Here is a 25,179-nt window from a genome sequence, read left to right as displayed (position 1 = left end):
AATGTCCTCTAGTTCGAGACTGATCCACAAAGTAAATATCCTTTTGACATCCACATAGTCAAGATTATTCAGGATCTTATTCACATCAAGTCATCCCTCAATCTTCTGAACTCGAGTGGAACAAACACAGCTTGCACAACCTAACAATGTAGTAAACCTCCTGTGAACTGCCTCCAATGCATTTACATCCTTCCTTAACTAAAGAGACCAAAACTGCACATAGTATTTGAGAAATGGTCTCACCAATGTCCTGTAAAACTGAAGGACAACATCCTAACTTTCATGTTCAACTTCTCTCCTAATAAAAAATGACTTCCCATTAGCCTTCTAAATCACATGCTATGCATGCACATAAAGGTTTGAAACTCATGCACCAGGATACTTAGATAACTCTGCATCACCAATTTCTGAAGTCTGTCTCCAGTTAATACCCTGTGTTTTTGTTCTTCTTTCCAAAGTGAACAACTTCATATTTTGCCACATTATACCACTTCGGCCAGATTTTTGTTCACTCACTCAACCTATCTATAACAATTTATAATGTCATATCCAATTTGGTGTCATCTATGAATTTAACTACCATACCTTTACTCCTTCATGCAAACAATTAATGTAAATTGCAAAATGTTGAGGCCCAGTGATAGACTGCTATCACCCTCCACTTGTCATATTCTGCCAATCAGACAAAGGCCCATTTTTGCATACTATCTGTTTTCTGACAACCAACCAATCCTCTAACCATGCTAATGTGCTACACTTTGATTTTCCACAAATGTTTTGATGTGACATCTTATCAAAAGCACTCTTGAAATCCAAATACAGTACTTTAACATGTTACCTTTTCTCTACACCACGTTACTCTATGAAGTGACTCCAATAAATTGGTAATGTGACAATACTATGGCTTTAAAAGGTGTATTTTGTCCTTTTTTTTTTAAGAGAGCTTTTAAGGCAGAGGCAATGTGTTGTCTATTTGAAGCCAATAAAGTAAGCGGCTTGTGAGGACTTCAGGGTTTTTTTTTCACAAGTTGGAACAATAGAGGCATCTTGAACTTATAGTGTTTGGCTCCCACAGACCAGGGTTTTAGTTTAGCTTTCAGTAGTTCTTGGGGTTGTGAAGCTGGTTGTGGAAGATGCTATATCTCTCTCTGTTATAGCTAAAAGCTTGGGTTTTCTCTCTCCTGCCAGACTCACATATAAGACAATCTGTTTTACTGATTTTGCCTTTGCCAAGAGTATATTTATGAGCTGTTACTATATTGGAAGAGTTAATGTTTTATTGTTAAACAATCTAGTATTCTGCTACGATTTCCAACAGAATTAAAGTTATACCAATACTTCTTTCTTTTGTTTGTATTTTAACTGTCGGGCAAAAATAAAATTTGTTTTGCTTAGAGCCAAGTAGTGTAATCAATTTAACTACACCTGGACACAGAACCTTACACTTGCCTTTAAATAAGATCAAAGTTAGAGTCTAGGCTATCTCTTAGATATATTCGAAGGGGTTTTGATCTGGTCCATAACAGTGAAAACATAATTTCCTCCCAACAAAAGAATACAGAATCTTCCCTTTTACCTTGATGTCTCCCAAGGATACAGCCACAATTTCAGGGGCGGAATAGGCTGGGGATGTTTTGTCTGGACTGTCAGTGGCTGAGGGATGATTTTATAGAGGTTTATAAAATCATGATGGGCACGGATACGGTAAATAAACAAGGTCTTTGCTCTGGTTTGCGGGAGTTCAGAACTATAGGTTTAGGGTGAGAAGGGAAAGATTTAAAAGGGCCGTAAGGGGCAACCTTTTCATGCAGAGGTTGGTGGGGGTGTAGAATGAGCTGCCAGAGGAAGTGGTGGAGACAAAAAAATGTAGTTGCTGGAAGCCAAAGTAGTCAGGCAGGAGGCTGGAAGAACACAGCAAGCCAGGCAACATCAGGAGCTGGAGAAGTTGACATTTCGGGTGTAACCCAGGAAGTGATGGAGGCTGGCACAATTACCACATTTAAAATGGCATCTGGATGGGTTTATGAATAGGTAGGTTTTAGAGGGATATGGATGAAATGCTGGCAATGGGACTAGATTAATTTAGTATATCTGGTGAGCATGGACAAGTTGGACTGAAGGGTTTGTTTCTGTGCTCAGTGGCTCTATGGCTCAATGACTATAATTCTAACACTTTCCCATGAAAAATATTTGCTTACTGGCCTGTTTTCTGCCTCCCTCTCTTTTTCAATAGAGATGTTATATTTGATAATTTCCAATCTGATGGAACATTCCTAAATCTGGAGAATATTGTAAATTTTATACCAATGCACCAACTCGCTCATTAACCACCTTTTAAGATCCTTGAGTGAAGTCCACCCAGACCCGGAGGCTTTTCAGCTCATAGCTCCATCAATCTGCTTTGTACCACTTCCCTCATAATTTTAGTTTTATTAAGTTTTTTAGATTAGACTTACAGTGTGGAAACAGGCCCTTCGGCCCAACAAGTCCACACCGACCCGCCGAAGCGAAACCCACCCATACCCCTACATTACCCCTTACCTAACACTATGGGCAATTTAGCATGGCCAAATCACCTGACCCGCACATCTTTGGACTGTGGGAGGAAACCGGAGCACCCGGAGGAAACCCACGCAGACACGGGGAGAACGTGCAAACTCCACACAGTCAGTCGCCTGAGTCGGGAATTGAACCCGGGTCTTCAGGCGCTGTGAGGCAGCAGTGCTAACCACTGTGCCACCGTGCCACCCAAAATTCTTCTCTCCCTTCCACCTCCTGATTTATAGCTGTTGCTGAAATGTCATTGGTATTCTCTATAGTAAAGACAACAACAAACTAGCTGTTCATTTCATTTGCGATTTCCTTACTGCTATTAACTCACAATTCTCACTCTCCAGAGGACCAACACTGACTTGATTTACTCTTTTCCTTTGTAAAACCTGTAGAATCTTGTGCTATCTGTTTTTACATTGCTTACTAGCTTCATCTCATATCATTCTTTTTTCCCTCCTACTTAACCTTCTCTGCTCTTTACTTTCTGACCATTCATCTGATCTGTCACATATCTTTGTGCAGTTATAAGTCTGCCACTAAGACTAATGTTTCCAGTCCAAAGTTTCTATGGACCCAGGGCTAACAAGATCTTAGTATCTGCCTCTGCAACTTTTGAAACTCCCTTCAGATAGCTTCCTCACCTGGAGTTCTAGCCTTCAGTTAATTCTTTAGTTAGTCTGAAATTGTGCATTCATCATTTGCTAAACTAGGGTTTCTGAAATATACATTACGCCAATAAGGGAAAGGATAATATTTGACATTCAAAGATAAATTAATTGGGCCTTTTTAGTTACCAGAAACTACCAAGATTAATCTAATTTGATTGTTTAAGTATGATACCTAAGAATGTTTAGAACATCCATTTAGAATTATTGAAATTCATTGATACCAGAATGTTGAATGTTTTGTTATTTCTAAATCAATTGCATTGATGATTTACTGCTCCCAGTTTGAAACATATTAATCAATTGAAATCGTGATTGGTGGTCATAGAATTTCTCATCCTATCCACTTTCCTTCCACAAAGGATTTCACGCTGTTTACTTCTAAGACTGTCATCTCTGGTATGCCAGGAGTGTTGGCGACTTGAACTGGATGACACTTATTTGGAATAGATTAGAGAATTGTTATTATTGCTTTAACCTTTTGCTTTAAAGAATCCAAAAAATTTTGACATCTAAGTTAAACAGGTCTTAGGGAAGGCAAATGAGCTGTTGGTTGTTATTTCAAACAGGATGAAGTACAAAAAATAGTGAGGTCTTGCTAAAATTATATGAAGTACTACTCGAGCCACACCTACAATACTGTAATCAGTTGTGGTCTCCTTGGCCAAGGAAAGATATTGGAGATAATTCATCGAGGATTCACTAAGTTGATCCTGGTTATGGGGGGACTTCCTTGTGAAGGGAGTTTGAATAGATTTGGTATACTCATTGGAATTTAAAAGAGGGGAAATATTATTGAAACATATCTGATTCTTAGGGAAATTGAAAGGGTAGAAGCAAAAAGTTTTTATTCCCCTTGTGAGAGAATCTAGGAACAGAGGGCATCATGTAAGAGCGTGGTCGTCCATTAAAACAAAGATGAGGAAGAATTTCTACTCTCAAATATAGTGAATCTTGGAATTGTTCACCACAGAAGCTGTGGAGCCTGGATCATAAATGCATTCAAAGGTTGAGATGGACAGATTTTTGCTCAGTAAGCAAATCAAGAGTTATACGGATAAGTCAGGAAAACAGAGTTCTGGTCGCCCAGTTATAGGAAGGATGTAATTAAGCTGGAGAGGGTTCAGAAGAGATTTACCAGGATGTTGCCAGCTATGGAAGGTTCGAATTATAGAGGAAGGTTGGATAGGCTGGGAGTTTTTTCACTGGAGTCTAGGAGGTTAAGAGGTGACCTGATGGACGCTATAAAACAATGAGGGGTATAGATAGAGTTAATGCTAGTTGTCTTTTCCCTAGGATGGGGAATTTCAAGAGTAGACACATTTTTAAGGTGAGAGGAGAGAACTTTTCAAAAATTATGATGGGTAAATCTTTTACACAAGGGGCGGTTTGCATAAGGAATGAATGTCCTGAGGAAGTGATGGGTGTGGGCACCATTCCTATGTTTAACAGACATTTGGATAAGTACATGAATAGGAAAGGTTGGAGGATATGAGCCAGGAGCAGGCAGGTGGGACTAGTTTAGTTTGGGATTATGTTCTTCATGAACTGGTTGGATCTAAGGGTCTGTTTCCGTATTGTATGACTCTATGATCAGATCAGCCATGATCTCATTGAACAGTGGAGCAGACTCAATGGCCAAATGACCTATTTCCGTTTTTACATACGAATCTTATGTCTTATGATCTTAATAATTTCTTGACCTTCTGGTGTAAAAGTCACAAAAATCTAAGTAATAACATATTATCCTTTGTAGTTAATTATAGCTGGCACAAGGTTTCTTTTCATGTTGGAATGTGGACTTTAGTTTCAGTTCAACTCGTGTGCTCTGTGATATGCAAATGCTAATTTTAGATCTTTCAGCTGTGGTACTCTAGCTAATTGATCTCCGTGCAAAAATGGCACGAGTGAAATTTTTGCAAACACAGATTTTAACTAAGAGATTAATGATGCACTGTACACCGCCAAAGCGCAACTGATATTTTCTAAACTATACAAATTATCTTATTTTCAGTAAAAGTTTAACCCCTTAGGTCAAATGTCACATAATCATAATATTGCACAGAGAATGCATGAGGAATATCCTATTCAAAATTGATTACTATAAACATTTTTTCTGTTTACAAAGTCAAAGACCTTTGTTGATATGACTGTACACAGTAAAACAGAAATCCCCATTCAAGTGCAAGTAGTACTAAGTAAATAATACTCAGTAAGATTTTCAGAAAATTTGCCCCGAACTTTTTTTTCAAACTTGAACCAATGTTAGAAAAAGTAAATTTGTGGAGGCTGCAGCCATAGAGTTAAAACCAAGCTCCCGTCTGCTGAAGAGAAGAAATTGCTTTTAGAAGAATCAGGAACTGATGATTTTAATTTCACACAAGACCCATATCTGTAACTCATAATTCAACACAAATTGGTAGCTTATGCATAAAGTCCAAAAGGATAAAATTTGAGATAATAAATTGTGACAGTTAATGCAGTTGCAGGTATTCTCTGGGGCTGGCATTATGACATATTGTTGAAATTACATCTTCCCATGAAATCATTTTGTTAATTGGGATAATTGTAGTTATCTAATAAAATCAAATTTAATAGTAACCAACTCTGCTTAAACTTGGAATTAATATATCATTAGTCCAACAAGCTTCAATTCAAATCAGATTCAAATTCTAATAAGATTTTGTTGGTCCCAATTAGTTTAAAGTAGTTATGCCAGACCAGAGTTTTAATAATTTGTTTGGTTAAACTTCTAAATATAAGTTACTTTCTAGAAATGTCCATTCATCTGTGTAAAGGATTGATATAATCTATCATGAAGATCTGTTCCTACCGAGTGTTGATAAGCATATAATCGGCATTACAAATGCAAATGTTAGAAAGTAGAAATTCAAACAAATGAAAAGGTTCATACTGTCCTGAAAGCAATGTTTCCATCTCTAATTACAGTATTCTATTAAGTGAAAGCATTGCAGAGTAAAAACGTGCCCAGCTGACATACCAAACACGTAAACCGTCATTAAACTTCGTGCAAAGGCATCTGCAAACTCCTTGTAATTTGACATGATACATCGAACAGCCTGCTTCCATGTGTGAATATATTGACCTGAATGCATTTTATCTGCATTCACATGAGCTATGTAATAATGGTTTATTGCTCATTATTTTTGAAATCTACAGTTGACTCCCAGCATTGTAAAAAGTGCCATATTTGCATTCAAAATTACAAGGATTGCAACTTTTCAAAATCCTGTTTTGAATTTTTTGGCTTGGCTGCAGGTGCCAGGATCAGGAACTGGAAGCAAAGTACCTTCTCTATAGACAGGAATAAGCTGGTCGCATATGGTCTTCCAGTCATCTGCCAATTAAAAACGGAGAGATGGAATGGCCAGCCAATGGGAACACAGAGACAGGCCATGACATGGCAGGGGGAGCATTGGGTGATGTCACGGTAGCTGGTAGTGCCATGTTTAAAGGACTGCCAGTATTGAATGTCATGGAAAGATAGGAATTTTATGGAAATCTGCAACCAGAGTGGCAGAAGGTAGATCCTGGGTGCCTCTATGGTTCAGTGATGCTTCCCTATAGAAGACAAGGAGAAGGCAGGAGGTCCTTCTCCCTCTGGCATGGTTGGAGGATTCCTGCTTACCTGACCAAGCGAACCTGACCAAAGTTCACAGAGGCGGTCAGCATACCACACTTAAATCTTGGAGGCAGCACCCCGAGCACAAATGTTAAGCCTTGTGTTGCTGAGCCAGCCACTAAAGGATTAGTCTTATTGTTCAAAATTAATTTGTAATCCTTACTCACGTTTGTACTTCTGTTACACCCTGGCTCCGTCACAGAGCTGGCTGTGAGGTTTCCTGCCGCATTCTGTCAATGCTTCACATTTGGCAGTACATGGAGTATAAGTAGAAATTATATTTAAAAAGGATTTGTTTTATTTCCATTGGTGAAAGTGGATCTGTAAAATGGCTCTATTGATATGATCCAAAGATCATTTCTTACATCTTTGCATCTCCTGAACTTCCCTTGTATGTTTCTCATTTTGCCTAACCTAGATTCACAGGGATCCTTTATCCTGCATTGAGGACCCTCCTCTTCATCTTTGATACCAGAGGAGCCATCAAGATACATAATTCCCTCATTGTTCAGTAGCTCTGCCTTCTACAGTGCAATGTTGTGCAGTATATGGTAAACCAAAATGCGACATGAGCCCATAACTGAAGCATGTTGAACAATTCCCTCAAAGTCAATTGAGGCACCTCAATTGGCCCTTCAGAAGCCTCATAGCCTGCGTGACAACTTGCATAGCTCTCAGATAAATGTCATACCTCTCCATTGCATCAGTGCATGGATTCCTCCCAGGTGTTAGTTACTGCAGCAGGCAGCACTTTGTCACCCAGTGTCCATTTGTGAAGGCAAGGAATGGCCCAGGAATACTGTGGTACCTGAGACCAGCGAAACATGTTGGCATTGTTGCTGCTTCCCAGGGAATCTATACCCACCTGAAAGATTCTTCTGCGATGGTCATTGGCCAATTGCACTTGGAGTGAATGAAGGGCCTTCCTGTGAGTGAAAGCTGATGACTGGTATGTAAGGAGAGCCTTAATGGCATCCAGTCAATCACACTCTGCACTCAGGGAAATCTGGTCAACCTCAAACCCAATCGCTCTCTCAGCTTGACCTCACCAACCCTCTTGTAAGAGCTATTATCTCAATGCAGCAAAGTGATGATCATTGCTAGATCCCACAGATACCCACAGTGAATCCCTCCAGGTCCCTACAGAGATGTAGAAATTCAGAGCCACACTGACCTGGAGTGCCAGTGGCATCGTGTCCCACTTGCCTGGAGACTGATATTATTCTTCAGCATGACATACAGATCACGATCACCACCTGAAGAGGCACAGTCTTCAGATTCACTTTCAAATGAACATTTACAGGTATTGAGCCTCATAAGGTAGGCCCCTCTGAAGGACTTGGGAAACAGGGTGATCGAGTGTTTTTTTGAACGATGCAAAATGTCAGAATCCTGGTTCAAGTGGAATCTCACTGGCAAGCCTTTCTCAAGCTGTAGTTTAGATATACAGTCAATCCCATTCACTTTGCATCTTTGCAAGCTCTGTTTTCAAGAGGACTTAATTGAGGTACTCAATTTCAAAAAACATGTATAGCATGAGGATGCAATACTTATCCAATAGATACTGTCTAAACTCTCCAGAACATTTAGATTTTGTTCATCAAGTGTTCATTTTTGTTTAGGAAGTGTGATAATTTTTTATTACAACCAAGTAATGACTCTGGTACCAAAAGTAAACTTTTATAAATGTGTAGATATTAATGAGTATTAGAATTGAAGCATCACAGTATGTGGGGAAGACCCTAATTACAGCTTCTGTATAACATTGTGACGGATGCATTCCATGCTGGTCAGGTAAGTGAAAACTCAACCTCTCACCAACTCGTGTGTGTGTGTGTGACTCATTAATAACTGATCAATCTGATTGATTAGGAGGATTTTTGTGGACTGGTGGTAGCACATCTACCTTTGAACCAGAAAGCCTGGGTTCAAGTCCCATCTGCTCCAGCGATGTGTCTGAACAGGTCAATTAAATATATGTAGGAGTTTTTGCAGCAGTAGTGGTAGTGTCCTTGCTTCTAAACCAGGAGGCCCAAGTCTGATCTGCTCTAGACATGTGTAATCACATCTCTGAAGGGATTAATCAGGAAGATAGACAGTTGTTGGTCCAGTTCATGTAAGCTCTATCTCCCTATAGGCCATGCCATACTGTATTGGATATTCAGTAACTACAACTTCTGTGCAAAACCCTACAGAACTTCTGATAGACATTCTGGCTATTGAGGGAGTGCAGCTTAGGTTCACGAGGTCCATTCCTGGAATGGCAGAATTACCTTACACTGAAAGACTGGAGTGACTGGGCTTATATACCCTTGAGTTTAGAAGACTGAGAGGGGATCTGATTGAAACATATAAGATTATGAAAGGATTGGACACTCTGGAGGCAGGAAACATATTTCCGCTGATGGGTGAGTGCCGAACCAGAGGACACAGCTTAAAAATTTAGGACAGAGATGTGGAGAAACTTCTTCACCCAGAGAGTGGTGGCTGTGTGGAATGCTCTGCCCCAGAGGGCAGTGGAGGCCAAGTCTCTGGATTCATTTTTGGATAGAGCTCTCAAGGATTGTGGAATCAAGGGTTATGGAGATAAGGCAGGAACAGGATACTGATTAAGGATGATCAGCCATGATCATATTGAATGGTGGTGCAGACTCGAAGGGCAGAATGGCCTACTCCTGCACCTATTGTCTATTGTCTGTTGATAGCAATGATATATTTAATGAATGAAGAGCCAAATTCATTTGCCAAGGAAATAAATGATGCTGCATTAAAACAGAGTATGGCTCTGCTGTTTATGGCATATTACTGAGAGACTAATTGCAATCATTCTGAAACTGACCAGCCTATAATAGTGGCTTGACTACTTTCTATAGAATTCATGTCTTTATTTACACCAAACCAAAATTTGCACTTTTAAAATAAAAGAAGATTAATTTTCTCTGAAAACAGATGTGATTATAATATATGCAAAACTATAAATCTACTCTCGTGTCCCAGACTCTGCCACATCCCAACGTACTTAAGGAGCCAGGAATCTGGAAGAATTTAACACCGAGCAGACTCAGACACAGAGTATGTTATTCAAAATAAACACGAGAACTTCTGTCATCACCCTGGAATTTAAAAATGGCAATTAATCTGGAACTGGAATACTCGCCGATTCTGAATAAAAGTCGAAGGGTGGCTCAGTGCTTAACCGTTATAGGAGTTAGTTTTAAAATTGCCAGTCACAGTAATTGATAAGCTGCCTAACCACCAGACTTTAATGCATTATAGCCAATTGCAGGTAAGCTTCCACCACAACTGGATTAATGATAAAAACAAATGTTGTTATGCAAACTTCCACATCCATTTTTTTCAAAGTTACTGTTCTCACGCTTCCCTCAAAACTTGGCTATTTAAGGCAGAGAGCCATACAAACCAGCAACACACCAAATCTGAACTCCATACTGTGCTGGGTTAGTTGATCCCAGCCAATATGGAAGCAATATCCCAACAATTGATCCTTCCTCCCACTCTGCCACCTCCCCCACCCCAAAGATGCAACAACCACCTTCCATTTTAAGATGGGAATTGACACAACAGGTGAATTAGAGTCACACAACGTCACATCTTCATCTGTAATTGAGCACGGCTATTTTACACAGAAGCCAATGAAACAGCAGGAAAAATCACCTAATCTTAACCAGGCATTGCAAAATGACACACAAATCAACACTTTCCATTTTATTGCTTTGTTTCTATCAATGATAACAGTACAACAATAATGACGCAAAGCTGGAAATGAATCTAGGAGGTTAGATCCGAAGATGTCTTAAACCTTCATTTTTTTTTCTGCCAATTGTTGCTGCTCTTATAATTACCAATCTCCTTAGTCCTCTTTTAATACAAGAGATAAAGGAGAGATAAGGAGGACTTTTTAAATGTAGTATGTTGCTATGATCTGTGTCATGGCTAAGTGAGGAGGGATGAGTCAACTTTGCTGTTTTTACTATTTCCAATTAGTCATAACAAAGATCTAGGTTTGTTTTAGCAGACAGTTATATGCTTTCTTCAAATAGATAAAGTAAACTATTTTCACCAGAAACAATAAGTGGCTAATTACAAGAACGTCTTGAGTGAATAGAAGAGCAAATTTACTATCTGCTGGCCCCAAGAGAAAAAATAAAGACATTTTTAGATTAGATTACTTACAGTGTGGAAACAGGCCCTTTGGCCCAACAAGTCCACACCGACCCGCCGAAGCGCAACCCACCCATACCCCTACATTTACCCCTTACCTAACACTACGGGCAATTTAGCATGGCCAATTCACCTGACCCGCACATCTTTGGACTGTGGGAGGAAACCGGAGCACCTGGAGGAAACCCAGACAGACACGGGGAGAACGTGCAAACTCCACACAGTCAGTTGCCTCAGTCGGGAATTGAACCCGGGTCTCAGGCGCTGTGAGACAGCAGTGCTAACCACTGCGCCACTGTGCCGCCCACATCAGCCATACACATACACAGGTCCAAAATCATAAAGGGATAGTTTTGTATACAAAAGAAAGATGAAATGAATGCACACACTTAGGGTGTTCTTGCCACATAAGGTTTTAACCTGAGACCAAGACTGTTTAATTGTTGTCTTCACTCATTAGCAGGAGTGAATCTTTTGAGTTATCCTATGAGATCTCAATGTTTTGATGTTTCTTTCCAATCTCTGTCAAAGTTTATTTCTAATTCTCATGGACCAGTACTGTTACTGGTCACATTACCTTCCCAGGAGGCAGACAAAGAGAGAGTTTCTCATCTGTGATCACAGCTCCTTCAACTTCAACTTGTCTTGTGTATTTTTTAAATTCACTCATGGGACATGTGTCACTGGCTGGTCAGCATTTATTGGCCGTCCCTAATTGCCCTTGAGAATATGGTGATGAGCTGCCTTCTTGGGCAGGTGTTGCAGGTAGACCCAGAATGCCCTTCTGGAGGAAATTCCCGGATTTTGACCAAGTGAAGGAACAGCGATATGTTTCTAAGTTAGAATGTAAGTGGCTTAGATGGGAACTTGCAGGTAATGATATTCCCTTATGTCTGCTGCTCTTATCCTTCTAGATGGAAATGGTTGTGGGTCTGGAAGATGATATGTGGTAGATCTTTGGTGAATTTCTGTAGTATATCTTGTAGATAGTACACACTGCTATTATTCAGCATCAGTGGTGGAGGGAAATGGGCACATATGGATGTGGTGCCAATGAAGAGGGACGCTGTATCGTGGATGGCATCAAGCCTTTTATGTATTGTTGAAGCTGCATTTATCCAGATAAATGGGGAACATTTCAGCACATTCCTAACTTGTGACTTATAGATGGTGGGCAGGCTTTAAGGACTGAGGAGGTGAGTTACTCATCGCAGTATTCCTATACTCCAACCCACTGTTGTAGTCATTATGCTTATATTGTGAGTGTCCAGGTGAGTTTCAGGTTAATGGTAACTCCCAGGATGTTGATAGTGGGGAATTCAATGATGGTAACACCAAGAGATGGAGGTTAGATTGCCTCTTATTGGAGGTGGTCATTGCCTGGCATTTGCATGGCATGAATGTTATTTACTATTTGTCAGCCCAAGCCTGGATATTGTCCAGATCTTGTTGCATTTGAACATGTACTGCTTCAGTATCCGAAGAGTCATGAATGGTGCTGAACATTGTGCAATCATTGACAAACATCTCCACTTCTGACCTTATGATGGAGGGAAGTTCATTCTGTCTGCAGAAATTAGGTTTATATGATTTGTTAATTGTAGGTGAGATTCCAACTCCCACAAAGCTGTATTTTTCAAGGTTAAAAATCACACAACACCAGGTTATAGTCCAACAGGTTTAATTGGAAGCACATTAGCTTTCGGAGCGATGCTCCTTCATCAGGTGATAGTGGAGGGCTCGATCGTAACACAGAATTTATAGCAAAAATTTGCAGTGTGATGTAACTGAAAATATACATTGAAAATTTGATTGTTAAGCCTTTCATCTGTTAGAATACAGTGATAGTTTCACTTCTTTCATGTGTAAATCACAAAACCCTTTTTTTAAAAGTTGCTTTCTCGGGTTAGCTGTTAGCAATGGTGATTGCTAGACAATATGTTGAAGGTGTTAGCCCCCTGTGTTCTCTGTCTATGACCTGATGTTTAGATTGATTCTAATCGAAAAAGTGAGATAACAGAGTTTTACATAAATTCCTGCAGTTTTTGAGCTCAGAGTTCTATATGAATGTATGCAGTTTTTGAGCAAAGTGCAATGTAACTCTGCAAGTACAAATTCACCCCACAAAATATATGTGTGCATGTGGGTCTTTGTCTGTGTGTGTGTGTCTGTCTGGGGTGGGAGTTGTGTGTGAGAAAGTGTGTGTGTGTAGTGAGTGCAGAGTGTCTTAAGTCTGTGAGGGGGTGCATGTGTGAGTGTGGGAGTGTGTGTATCTATAAGGGTGTGTGTGGGTGTCTGTGTCTGCGTCTGTGTGTACCTGTGTCCATGTGTATGTGAGAGTGTGTGTGTGTGTGTAGGAATATCTGTGTGTGTGTGCGTAGTGTAATGGTGATCACCTGTAATGTGACATAAACCCAAGGTCCCGGTTGAGGCCCTCCCTATGGATACTGAACTTAGCTATCAGCCTCTGCTCAGCCACTTTCTTCTGCTGCCTGTCTGAAGTCCACCTTGGAGGATGGTCACCTGAAAGTCCAAGGCTGAATGTCCTGGACCACTGAAGTGTTCCCCAACTGGGAGGGAACCCTCCTGTCTATTGATTGTTGTGTGGTGCCCATTCATCCGTTGTCGTAGCCTTTGCTTGGTTTCCCCAATGTACCATGCCTGCGGGCATCCTTGCCTACAACGTATAAGATAGACAACGTTGGCTGAGTCACATGAGTACCTGCCATGTACAAGGTGGGAGGTGTTCCCATGTGTAATAGTGGTATCTATGTCCACAATCTGACATGTCTTGCAGCGTCCACCGTGACAGGGTTGTATGGAGTTGTCCTGAGAGCTGGGCAGTTTGCTACAAACAATGATCTGTGAGATTTGGCGGTTGTTTAATGGCAAGTAGTGGAGGTGTGAGGAGGGTCTTGGTGAGGTGCTCATCTTCATTGATAATGTGTTGCAGGCCATGAAGAACATGGCATAATTTTTCAGCCCTTGGGAAGTACTGAACAACAAAGGGGACCCTGTCAGTTGCAGCATGTGTCTGTCTCCTGAGGAGGTCATTACGGTTCCTTGCTGTGGACAGACACTTCAGCACCACACTCTACCGCAAACCCACAAACAACTTCACAATGCTACACTTCTCCAGCTTCCACCCAAAACATATTAAAACAGCCATTCCCTATGGACAAGCCCTACGCATACACTGGATCTGCTCAGATGAGGAGGAACATGACGGACACCTGGAAGTACTCAAGGATGCCCTCACAAGAACGGGGTACGATGCTCAACTCATCGACCGCCAGTTCCGACGTGCCACAGCAAGGAACCGTAATGACCTGCTCAGGAGACAGGCACGTGCTGCAACCGACGGGGTACCCTTTGTTGTTCAGTATTTCCCAGGGGCTGAAAACTTACGCCATGTTCTTCGTGACCTGCAACACATTATCAATGAGGATGAGCACCTCACCAAGACCTTCCCCACACCTCCACTACTTGCCTTTAAACAACTGCCAAACCTCAAACAGATCATTGTTTGTAGCAAACTGCCCGGCTCTCAGGACAACCATGTCACAGTGGACACTGCAAGACGTGTCAGATTGTGGACATAGATACCACTATTACGCGTGGGAACATCTCCCACCTTGTACATGGCAGGTACTCATGTGACTCAGCCAACGTTGTCTATCTTATACGTTGTAGGCAAGGATGCCCGGAGGCATGGTACATTGGGGAAACCAAGCAAAGGCTACGACAACGGATGAATGGGCACAGCACAACAATCAACAGACAGGAGGGTTCCCTCCCAGTTGGGGAACACTTCAGTGGTTCAGGACATTCAGCCTCGGACCTTCGGGTGACCATCCTCCAAGGTAGACTTCGGGACAGGCAGCAGAGGAAAGTGGCCGAGCAGAGCTGATAGCTAAGTTCGGTATCCATAGGGAGGGCCTCAACCGGGACCTTGGGTTCATGTCACATTACAGGTGATCACCATTGCACTACGCGCACACACACACACACACACACACAGATATTCCTACACACACACACACTCTCACATACACACGGACAGAGGTACACACAGATGCGTACACAGACACCCACACACACCCTTATAGACACACACACTCCCAGACTCACACATGCATCCCCTCACAGACTTAAGACTCTCTGCACTCACTACACACACACACACACGCACGCACGCACACACACACACACGCACACTTTCTTACACTCACAACCTTCAACCCAGACAGACACACACACACAGACAAAGACCCACATACACACATATATTTTGTGGGGTGAATTTGTACTTGCAGAGTTACATTGCACTTTGCTCAAAAACTGCATACATTCATGTAGAACTCTGAGCTCAAAAACTGCATGAATTTATGTAAAACTCTGTTATCTCACTTTTTATATTAGAATTAATCTAAACATCGGGTCATAGACAGAAAACACAGGGGCCTAACACCTTCAACATATTGTCTAGCTATCACCATTGTTAACAGCTAACCCGGGAAAGCAACTTTTAAAAAAGAGTTTTGTGATTTACACATGAAAGCAGTGAAACTATCACTGTATTCTAACAGATGAAAGGCTTAACAATCAATTTTTCAATGTATAATTTCAGTTACATCACACTGCAAATTTTTGTTATAAATTCTGTGTTACGATCGAGCCCTCCACTATCACCTGATGAAGGAGTGTCGCTCCGAAAGCTAGTGTGCTTCCAATTAAATCTGTTGGACTATAACCTGGTGTTGTGTGATTTTTAACTTTGTACACCCCAGTCCAACACCGGCATCTCCAAATCATGTATTTTTCAAGACTGGTGACTTCAAGCTGAGTCGGAAGATCCCACAGTGCTGCTCCCCAGTCAAAACACTGCACTGCTGCTTACCATTTTCGGCTCATCACACTGCTCAACTACTGCTCATGATGGTATTTGCTGTCACCATCCTCTTTAAGGGCATGAGTTGAGAGTAATCAAAAAAATGCACTTCCTGTTCTGACAAGAAGGTAGCTTATGGTCAATAATATGTAGTTTATTGATTGTTAGCAACTAGTTACAAGTTATACGAATAAGATAGACATTGTTACAGACAGCTTGAGGAGGATCAGATGTTAGGTCTTATTCCTTTGAGAGCCTAAGCTTTTCTGCCCACAAGCTCATATGATATGATCATAGTGAGTTGTGTTTATGATAATCCTTGGTGTTAACCTTTTTATCCCTTCTCAGAACCATGTAAAACAGGTGTCTCCTATACTATGCTACTCTGCCATTCTTTCAATGTGTATTTGGCAAGTATTGTCCATATGCTTCATGTGTCAGCAGATAGATACTTTTATGTTTTGCAATAATAGAGACTAATGTTCAATTACAAAGTACAGATAGCAATGATCTGCAGTTCACAACACCTCATTGTTAAGGTTTCAAAAGGACTGAAATGAGACACAGGATTTGCAGAGCAATAAAAGACTACATTAATACTTTATTACATTTTAATGCCTACAGAGTTAGTGCTGCATTTAAGCTATCAAGTATATATGATGCACTTACATAGTTTTACGACGCCAAATGTTTGACTGACTTCTATTATTAATGAACTTGCAATACAACACAATCTATTGGAATCTATTGGAAATCTCAACAGTTCTTTAAAGCATCTGCTGCTCTATATAACAATCCCAGGCAGCATGATATAGAGTCAATATTGGAAAAACATTTTCTAGTCTACTGATTACTTTGAAATGACAAAAACCTGTTTGGTGAACATTCGAATCCAATTAGGCCAGTTGAAAATTGGATGCTTCTCATCACATCAATCGCTATGTAGATCCGAGAAGACCCAGTGAAGGAGTGGAATCTTCCCTGCCCCTGGATGCTATCGGTTACGACATGGAAATTTGATGAAAGATCAAGTAAGACGCTTTTCAATTTTGAGATCAAAATTTGCATATCCCAAGCCAGTCCTGGATGTGGAGATAAGATTCTTACTAGTAAATGTCAGTAGGCATATTAACTGGGATTATCATTATCACCCTCATTATAACCTGATATCACCTCATAATATGAGAATCCCATTCTCCCACCTTCTGGATGGAGTGTAGATGCCGAGAATTCCCAATGTAAAAGTCGGGTCGGTGACCTGGTGACACCAGCTCTCTGTTCAGATCTCCGGACCTCCATCTTGGACACCTGGCACTAATGTCTTATGGCACCCTGCATGGGCAGCAGTCACACACCCCACCTCCAGGGACATTGACAGCAGACACCTACCAGCCTCACTATATCATCTTAGCTCAAGCCTGATCCATGTAGAGTTCACTTCTGCACTTGAATGGTTTCCTTTGGAAAATAGGAACCTTTTATTGCAACAGTGTCAGAAGGACAGTTTAAACACAGAGCCAGGCACCCATCTTACAGGTTGGATCAGGCTGCAGCTCAGGGCTGCATGCTGACTCTCTTAGCACATACTCATACCGATCTGGATGTCAACAGCATACCTGCCTTGTCTTTACTTCCCCAGCCACACCTTAAAGGCTCCATAGGATTTCCATCTTGTCTCGCCATTTAAAGCAAACACAAGGCCAGGCAGTTTGTCATCGTTGATAAAGCAATCAGTCAAGATGGTGGATTTGTTACCATACAGCACTGTCCTATGTCAAGCTTACACCAACAGCAGCTATGTTTATAATATAATATCCATGTCCCAGTTTCCTCTGTCAATTCAAGGAGGGCTGGTATCAGCAAGAGAGGTTTGTAGTACAGTCACCTCAGAGCTTTGTCCAATATCAGACCAGCAGCTTGGGCACAGTCACTCAACCACTAGGAGCAGTCACAGTCAGGATCCTGTTCTCACAGCGGGGTAAGGAACCAAATTCCAGGCAACCACTATCTGCTCTTCCTGCCCTACTGTAGGTCTTAGTGACCTGAGAATGAGACAATGGGAGAGATTGAGTGAAGTAGAAGTGGCAGCCATTGCTGTTAGTGCTGCTGCAGGTGCAGGAAAGGTGTTGAGGTATCCTGAGTGAGTGAGTAACAGCTGCAGATGCCATGTGGGATTAGTACTTGGGCTGATGGAGTGGGTGAGAGAGATAAGGGAAAAGGTTGCATGTGATAGTGAATGGTAGAATATGAGATGGACAATGGGTGCAGTAGCAACGTTGAGGTGAGCATGAGCTAGCAGAGCAAAAATGGTAGCACTTACCAAGGTGGAGCACAGATCATTAACTTTCATGCAGACTTGGTGGGTGTTCCTTTTGGTGGTTGAGACCACATTGGCTCAGGTGCAACCTCAGAGCAGACTGGTATGGTCTCTATCCACCAAAATAGCACATCAATTTCCCCTTGTCTGTAAAATAAAACAAAGAATTGCATAAGTTGAAAATCTGAAACAAAACCAGAAATTGCTGGAGATTCAGCAAGTCCGTAGAAAGCAATCAGTTAACATTTGAGTACAGTGATCTTTCTTCAGAACTCTCCAAAGATATTGCCAGATATTCTGAGTTTCTCCAGCAATTGCTGTTCTTGTTTCCCCTTATCTGTCATGCCCATGGCAAGTGTCACAAACTGCAGGACAGTTCTGGCCTGTCAGTGCCAACTGAGTGCACAGCAGCTTTTTAAATATAGCACTGGTGTAATTACAGCGACGGTGAGCTGGAGGATTGTGTTGTCACCGGATGAGACAGACACCATTGGTACATGATATGTAGTTAATGAGGCGAAATCTGGGACAATAGCGCAAGAAAAACACACCTAGCCTCATGAAAAGAAACCACCCATGAAACTCAACAATTTCTGGTAAGATTCAACCCCAGGATTTCATACAATAAATAGTCACTAATTCACCTAATAATGGATTGAAGAAAAATTCAAGAACGAAGAAAGAAATAAAAAGATCGACAGGTACAATTTAATGAAGTAGACCCAAAGGGGCCTTAAGCTGAGTATAACATCTGGCAGAGACCGTTCAGGTCAAACAGTCTGTTTTTCTATGATAAATTCAATGTGATTAACTGCAGTGCAACCTCAGCAAAAGGCAAACAGATGCAGATGCTAGAAATCTGCTAAAAAATGTCAGTGCTGGAGTCACTCAGCAAGTTAAGCAGCATCTATGAAGTGGACAGACAGGTTAACGTTTCCGATACAAGAAAGGTCTGCACCTGAGTTACACGTTATGAGGAAGTACATATGCCAGTCGTTGGAAAGAATAAACACTTCCCTTGCAATGGAAAATCACTGTGTATAATGGGCAGCCCCTGAATGACAGCCTCCTTTACAAGTGAGCAACAAATCATTCAGCATTCTTCAGTCCAGTAGCAACATTTATATGTTCAGGTTCCATCCATCATTGACTCTGATGATGATTGTCTGCAAAATATGAAAGGTAAGATCAAATAGTACAGAGTCAAAGTCAAGTATTTGCCTATAACCTGGATGAAACTTGGCAAGCTGTCAATTCTAATAAAAACAAGACTACAGTAAAAAGTGGTAATAAATGCTGAACACTATGAAAAGAGCTAGTAGAATGAATAGAAATGAAAAGCAGTGAGGAATCACTGGTGTTCAGGAAACAAGGTGTGGTCCTGGATAAAAGCTCTTTTTATCTAAAAGATTAATTGCTTTGTACATTTTGTTTCCATAAACTTTATCAAACACAAAAGAATTGTTGCTTTCAAAGGCCATGATAAAGTACTTTACAAATGCAGGTTTTTTTCTTCTTTGTGGATGTTCAAACCAATTTACTGGATAAACGTTCAATGTATAATGCACAATTTTACATGTCATGAGAACATATTCAAGACCAAACCTGAAGATTTATGGAAGAGAAATTGTTGTGTCTTTATGGACAGGCAATCATTCATAATTCCATGATGAACTCTGACTTCTCCTGTGGTTCAGTACCTAGTGACAAGTTTTTCTGTAAAACCCAATTGATAACGTACCTCACCAATTCTGCAAATGGAACCTTCATATGAAAAACTGCTTTTCTCATTGAAAATATGTGAGAATTACAACAAACTGGCTCGACTTCTAATAATGAATGTGATAGGTAAATCCAAGCTTAGTCTAGTCCCCCAGCAATTCAAACTCCATAAGCTTACTACAGTTGAAAACATATGGATCAACATTACACCAGTATGGATGAATTTTATCCAAGAACTAATTGTTTTCAGCTTTGCCGGATGCTTAAGTTCAGCTGCACAAATAGACAGTTTGTCAAAGGTTCCTCTTGGGAACTATGCTTTTACTAAAGAAGATCCATCCAGTGCTGCTCCTAGATCTGAGTTCTAAGAATCCCAAATGAGGATTCTGCGTGGGTTTCCTCCGGGTGCTCCGGTTTCCTCCCACAGTCCAAAGATGTGCGGGTCAGGTGAATTGGCCATGCTAAATTGCCCGTAGTGTTAGGTAAGGGGTATATGTAGGGGTATGGGTGGGTTGCGCTTCAGCGGGTCGGTGTGGACTTGTTGGGCCGAAAGGCCTGTTTCCACACTGTAAGTAATCTAATCTAATCTAAAAAGGTAGATATTAGAAATAGCTGGTTAAACCAGAGAGTTAGACCTCCATGCTGAGAAAAACAGACACTTAGATATTGCTACTCAATAAAAAGGCCCTATGATCCTGAGGAGGTGGATAAACAAATAAATTCCCTCTTTTTTGAGCTGACCTCAGAACAAAACAATCATGAAAGTTACTGATTGTTGCCTTTCTTAATTGGGTGTATGAGCATGGAAGCAACTGAGTAGAAATTAGGCCCTGATAAACTCGCTGAGCTGTTCAGACTGTCCCAGCATTCTGGTCCCAAATCCCACAGGAAATCCTACCTATTAAACATCCTGCCTGTGAACTTTTGACATCACAAATTATGCATTCTCATGACCAAAATAATTCTTTGTTGCTACTTTCTGAAGTTAAGTCAGCCTATTCACAATCTTGGTGTCATATTTGAGCAAAGGTGATGTCCTAACCATGTTATCATCACCAAGAATACCTAATTCCCAAAGTTCATTATTACTGGCTCTAACAGCAACACTCACATCCCATGAATGAATAGGAGAAAAAATCAGATACTTTATATTCAATTCGTTTTGGGGTAAACTCCTCCACATATTGATGATTAACAATATTTCCTTAATCACTTATCAATGTTTCCTCTATCCTTTGAATAATATTTTTCAAGTGAAATGGAGAACTAAAAGCAGATTAAAATAACATTTTTCCCATTATTTAATTTCTAAAAGTAGACTCGATACAAATCCTCTCACTTTCAACGATCTTAAAAAGCCCACATCCATATCTGGAAAAATCGAGTCAGTCTAATGCTTAATAATACACCACTTGTTCAGGGTGGGACTCTGAATGCTCCTTTTTGTTGCTGTATTGGGATCCCTATCTATATTCAGGAACAGTGGTTCTCCATCAGTATGTTTGTCCAAATAAATGACATGACCTGCTTTCTGCAGCTGTCCCATTCTGATGCCATTCTCTGTTCACGTATAACTCATTGTCAATGTAAAGAAATAACATATATCAAAGAAAAACTATCTGGATGCTGCACAGTAATTAACTGATAACATATTTAATCCAAATTTACACTTCACATTTTTAATAAAGGACATACTATTTATACAGCATCATTATCATAGATCTCAGAAATGTGCCAAAGTGCTTGACACCAAAGGAACTGTAATGTGCAGTTATCGTTTTCATAAGGTTTCCATGCAATCATCTTCACAGAAAAGATTCCAAAGGGATAAATACCCAGTTAATTTCTGTGTTTTTATCATCTCATTTAAACCAGGAAACGTACCAGCAATGTCAAAGTTTTGGGATGTTTAACATCCACTTGAGCAAATGTGCAAGGCTCAGTCTGACATCTCATCTGAAGGGGATGGCACATCCACCAATCACCGCTCCCTCAGCCTCGCACAGGGGCATCAGCTGAAATGACTGTAGCTGGACTTGAAGCATAACCTTCTAGCTCAGAGGTAAGTGTATGATCTCTGGGACAAACTAATATGTATTAGTTCCATTGAAGAATCTGAAAAACAAACTATTCAATTAGAACAATGATTTCACATGATAGGCTCTACTAATGGATGCATTATGAGGAGGAGAAAGGACCCATAAATCATAAAGTGCCCTTTGGTTGTTTTTTTCATGAAACTCTACATAATGCCTTGCAAGTAGTGCAATGTTCTATTCATTAAACATAACTGCACCAGAAAAATATGTGATCTATGCCCTCTTACAAAACTGCCTGCAATTATTGATTTTTAAACATTTTTCTGTGAATAATAATCAGATTATCTGGCAGTGAAAATACCATTTACATTAATGCAATAAAAATGCATTTTATTCATGAGCTAATAGAACCGGATGGAAGTATTCACAAAATAAATAAATCAATACTGGAAAAATAATGCTGCATTGTAAGATCTGCTATAAAAGCCATTACCATGGGAACTTCTTCTATTGAAAAACGTAATTTTGTGATTTAAAATGCTAGCTCTTTGCTCATTTGACCATTAGATTGTGGAGAACATATAGGCTTCATGTAGTTCACAGTTAATGAAAGTGCATACAAATTATCAAAGTAAGTACTTCTACAAAATAGGCAACAATAAAGTCATTAAATTTCAAAGCCTCTTTAGAGTTGTTGGAATTATGAACATTAAAAGCACCAATAATTTCCAGCTTATCTATTTCAAAAGCATATACATAAATTAATCTATGACCTACAAAGCACCACATACTAAAGATTCTGCAGCAAAATGAATATTTTATTAAGTACCTATGATAATAGGCATGGATTCCTAGAACTGCACCATCTAATGTGCAGGCTGAGAAATTACATGTACCAGTTTCTGCATGCTGCATTATAAGTAATATCCCAGGTATTAAAAAAGTTATGTAAATATTGTGTTTCAGATTTAGAAATTTAAGAGGCACTATAGAGTGGGAGGTAAGCAGTGCACATTTGAAATTGCTCCAAACCCGCCTCACCATAATCACTTGCTGAAACTAGAATAGTCAGCAAAACAAGAAAAGGTAGAAAAGCAATGGATAGAAGAGCAAGAAGACAACAACAACCACGAAACACCATCACTTGATCATTCACACACAGGCAGCAGGCACTGTATGGAATTTATAGGATAGCACAGAGAAAGGATTTTGCATGGCAGGAAATGCCAAGCACGAGCACTCTGTAGAGCAGAGGACAAGGCTGATGAAGCTCACAAAAGGGTGAGGTTGCACACTTGCTGCCAAGGACTCAGATGAGCATTTTGATAAAATGATGTATAGAAGAACCCCATTGTTAGGCACAACAAAATGTATGGTGTTGACATGTCCACGGGAAACCCTGCCATCAATGTCAAGGAGCATGGAGGAGTTCAGCACCAGCTGTGTGTAGAGCTGGGAGACTCCTTTCTGACAGAGATGAGGTGCCAAATCTATTAGCATACCTGAGGACACAACTCTGCTGAAGTGTCTATTGACTAGTTTCAGCATCAAGTTGAATCCATTCAACATCTAGTTGTGAGATTGGAAGCTCAGAATGTAAACCCAGTTTGGTGCCACACAGATTCAGACTGCTGTCAAAAAATGATCTCCAGAATCTGCAGTCCTCGCTTTCTCTAAGATTCAGACTGCTGTTGTCCTGGCTGTACAGACACCAGTGTTCATACAGGAACATCAGTCAGCAACTTGTTTTCATTATTCTAGAGAGTTGGGTGTCACGAGCTTGGAGAGCTTTCATTGTTCATCCCCTAATACTTTTGAGCAGAGGGTTGAGCTGCCTCAACTGAACGATTTGCCAGAGCATTGAAAAGGGCAAGCACATTACTGTGGCTCCAGAATCACAGATAGACTAGCCTGGGTAAGGATGGCATGTTCCCTTTTTTAAAGAGCATTAGTGAACCAGATGAGTTTTTAACAATAATCTGATAATTTTATGACTATTAATAATGAGACTGGCTTAGGGTGTAGGTTTGCTCGCTGAGCTGTAGGTTTGATATCCAGACGTTTCATTACCTGGCTAGGTAACATCATCAGTGGCGACCTCCAAGTGAAGCGAAGCTGTTGTCTCCTGCTTTCTATTTATATGTTTGTCCTGGATGGGGTTCCTGGGGTTTGTGATGATGTCATTTCCTGTTCATTTTCTGAGGGGTTGATTGATGGTATCTAGATCTATGTGTTTGTTTATGGCTTTGTAGTTGGAGTGCCAGGCCTCTAGGAATTCTCTGGCATGTCTTTGCTTGGCCTGTCCCAGGATAGATGTGTTGTCCCAGTCGAAATGGTGTTTTTTTTCATCCGTGTGTAGGGCTACGAGGGAAAGAGGGTCGTGTCTTTTTGTGGTTAGCTGGTGTTTGTGTATCCTGGTGGCTAACTTTCTTCCTGTTTGTCCTACGTGGTATTTGTGGCAGTCCTTGCATGGGATTTTGTAGACGACTTTGGTTTTGTCCATGGGTTGTACTGGGTCTTTTAAGTTTGTTCTACCCAGGAGAAAGATATAAATAGAAAGCAGGAGACAACAGCTTCGCTTCACTTGGAGGTCACCACTGATGATGTTACCTAGGCAGGTAATGAAACGTCTGGATATCAAACTTACAGCTCAGCGAGCATTCCTACACCCTAAACCTCAACCTGAGCTATAAACCTTCACAAGCCTAGCAAAGATAAGACAGGTATCTAATCTCAGATATGTTAGTTAATTGAATTTAAATTCTCCCTGCTGCTGTGATGGGATTTGAAGTTATTTCTCAAGAGTATTATTAGTCTGAGTTTCTCCATTACTACTCCAGTAGCATTATCCTTATGGGAATTGCTGAGATGTAAACCTTTTGGAGTGGCTTTGGCCCTATGCAACACAACCTTGCTCCTCTTTCTCAGGAAAACAGCACTTTTCTCCCACAGCCGATGGTCTGCCGGTGCCCTCTGCCCAGGTAGCCCAGCCCTTTTCAACCACATTGGGATACCACAGATCAGGGCTGAGCATAGAACATTACAGCGCAGTACAGGCCCTTCGGCCCTCGATGTTGCGCCGACCTGTCATACCAGTTTGAAGCCCATCTAACCTACACTATTCCATGCTTGTCCAATGGCAACTTAAATGTACTTAAAGTTGGTGA

At 40.7% G+C, this 25,179-nt stretch overlaps 2 long non-coding RNA genes across 4 annotated transcripts in view; one reads left to right on the top strand and one right to left on the bottom strand.

Annotated features, from left to right (window-relative positions):
• The window catches only part of LOC132827833 (uncharacterized), a 52,520-nt gene that overhangs the window by 8,289 nt on the left and 19,052 nt on the right, over window positions 1-25,179 (top strand). For both annotated transcript variants that reach the window (XR_009646048.1, XR_009646047.1), the window contains exon 2: window positions 21,849-22,035. This is a non-coding gene — a long non-coding RNA (uncharacterized LOC132827833). The remainder of the gene's footprint in view (window positions 1-21,848; window positions 22,036-25,179) is intronic.
• LOC132827834 (uncharacterized) overlaps window positions 18,263-25,179 on the bottom strand; it is a 147,759-nt gene continuing 140,842 nt past the window's right edge. Inside the window, exons 1-3 of one of the 2 annotated variants that reach the window (XR_009646049.1) lie at window positions 21,858-21,993; window positions 19,210-19,417; window positions 18,263-18,398 (exon numbers count right to left, since the gene is read on the bottom strand). This is a non-coding gene — a long non-coding RNA (uncharacterized LOC132827834). Of the gene's footprint in view, window positions 18,399-19,209; window positions 19,418-21,857; window positions 21,994-25,179 lie in introns of those variants that run through there. The other variant, XR_009646050.1, reaches the window with a different exon arrangement.

This window comes from Hemiscyllium ocellatum, chromosome 25, assembly GCF_020745735.1.
Source record: "Hemiscyllium ocellatum isolate sHemOce1 chromosome 25, sHemOce1.pat.X.cur, whole genome shotgun sequence".
Taxonomy (NCBI): Eukaryota; Metazoa; Chordata; class Chondrichthyes; order Orectolobiformes; family Hemiscylliidae; genus Hemiscyllium; species Hemiscyllium ocellatum.
This window is presented reverse-complemented; position numbering and strand designations above follow the sequence as displayed.